At 42.2% G+C, this 2,248-nt stretch overlaps 1 protein-coding gene across 1 annotated transcript in view; it reads left to right on the top strand.

Annotated features, from left to right (window-relative positions):
• The window catches only part of LOC107104431, a 20,984-nt gene that overhangs the window by 10,068 nt on the left and 8,668 nt on the right, over positions 1-2,248 (top strand). The window lies entirely within an intron of this gene.

Raw genomic sequence — 2,248 nt, 5'->3', positions numbered from 1 at the left:
TTAAAAGATGTTTTATGACTTTTAGGAGACAGTTTTGCTGCTTTTTACATTTTCTTCGTTAAACTGCTTCTCTGACGTCATCATGGGACATTCTCAGAGCAGTCGGGCTAAATATAATTAAACCTTGTTTATCTGCATTCTAGTTGTTTCTTTCTTTAGATAATGCACTATATAACATAATGTTAACACGAAAGGAAAACACAAAACTCAAAAAGACTAGATTTATGTTTAAATCCAAGGTGATAAAGTTAGCTCCTGGAAGTAGCGTAGCATCCTATTTCCTGTACAGATCAGCAACAGAGGGCTACAACAGAAAGGATTTTAATGCATTTATTTTCTCAGGAAATACATAATTAACCTTTGACACATTATATTTTATTATGTTTGCTATTTTTTTGGAGGGAAAACGTCATTTAGGTCTTTTTAACTAAATAAAATCGAGGGCGACCCGGATGTATATCTGGCTGCACAGATTGAGCTTCCGGGACGGATCAGGTAGCGACACAGCTTGCTCTCAAAAGTGTATTTTGTATTTCATCCTCCCCCTTATCAAAACTCCCCTGGATGTTATAGCAAATGGGTCCAGAACTGCCGGCCATGATCTGCTCATCTGTTCTCCATTTTTCATTTCAGCGTGTTTTCATGGGGGAAACAGAACAGCATGAAATAAAAAAAACAGGACAAGGGATTCAAATAAATTAAGATGGCTGCATGAAGTGACATTCCTATTAACTAACTAAAGGTTTAATTAAAATTCTATGCCTTATTCGGTCAATATACATTAATAATTTAGGAGTTTTACATATTTTTGAATTAATTTAAGTCAAAATTACTGTTTTCTGAATTAGAACTCAAGAAAAACGGATAAATTCAGCTGTAAAAATCAGAGTATTTTGTTTTGCTTGTTTTGAAAAAACATTTAGCAGATAAAAACTGGGATCCTATCTCAATCCCACTGCAGCTATCACCTGTCACGATTTGGTGGTGTTGGTAGAGGACCCAAATGCAGAGACGAGTTGGTTAAGATGAATTTAAGTGTTTTAGTGGGTTTTCAGGTTCTGAGGCAGGAGTCAAAAATCCAACAAAATATCTTAAGAACCAGATTCTAGGAGACATCAGGGAAAAACCAAAAACTAAGAACCAGGAAGAGACAAGGAAGGACGACAGAGAACTGACCAGAGGTTTGATGAGATGTAAGACGAGGATCCAGCAAACAAGAACTGAAGAGGGAGAGCTTTTAAAGGGGACAGAGACAAAGAGAGGGCTGACGAGGAAATTGGCAACAGGTGCCGGCAGAAAAGAGAAGACAGCAAGGGGCAGAAAACAGAGCTAGGAATAGAGGACACAAGAGGGCAGCAGAGGACAACAAATGGAAAACCTGGAGGACAGGAACTAACAAGAAAACAACAAAATAATAATTAGACACTAAAACAAGGAGCAAAGTTAGACTGAATACTCTACATAAACAACAAAACCAAGACTGTGACAGTACCCCCCACTTAAGGGCGGATCCCAGACGCCCTAAAATGTCCAGAAACAAAAACAACCCACCCAGGGCAACAAAAAGTCTCTGGAGGCAGACGAGGAAGAGTCTCTGGAGGCCGGCCGCGGGGCCGGAGGCGTGGCAGACGCTCTGGAGGCCGGCCGCGGGGCCGGAAATAAAGCAGAGTCCTTGGTGACACGGCAGACGTTCAGGTGGCCGGCCGTGGGTCAGGCAACGAAGGGGGACCATTGGAGGACGACGTCTCTGTTGCAGCAGGAACTTGGAGGAGGACGATGTCTCCGTTTCAGCAGCTCAGCAACAGTCTCTGAGGGGACCGCGGACCGCGGCTCTGGAACAGGGTCCGAGGAGGCCGTCAGCTGCGGCTCAGGAACTGGCTCTCGGGGAGCCGCCATAAACATAACAAAACCAAGACTGTGACATCACCGTATTGTTCTTAAATAATTAGTAAAACAGAATTTATAAAGAAAAAAAAATGCAATAGATCCAAAGGACCCATCAGTAACCGTCTGTTCCAGCCCAGATCATCTTTAGAATTTCTTTGAGTATTATGTCTTCAGTACAGGGCATGATCTAGAGGGGCTCTGGCCCCCGTTGGCCCCTGTCTAGAACTGCCCATGGTTCTAATGTCATTTTAGCTAAAAGAGTTTCATCAAAAACATAATTATAGACTCAAATAAGGAATAGTTGTATCAACCATACATGTAAACAGAGTTTTATGGGCCCCCAGGAACTTGGGGCCCTAAG

The sequence above is a fragment of the Cyprinodon variegatus genome, unplaced genomic scaffold, assembly GCF_000732505.1.
Source record: "Cyprinodon variegatus isolate N-32 unplaced genomic scaffold, C_variegatus-1.0 Scaffold1737, whole genome shotgun sequence".
Lineage (NCBI taxonomy): Eukaryota > Metazoa > Chordata > Actinopteri > Cyprinodontiformes > Cyprinodontidae > Cyprinodon > Cyprinodon variegatus.
This window is presented reverse-complemented; position numbering and strand designations above follow the sequence as displayed.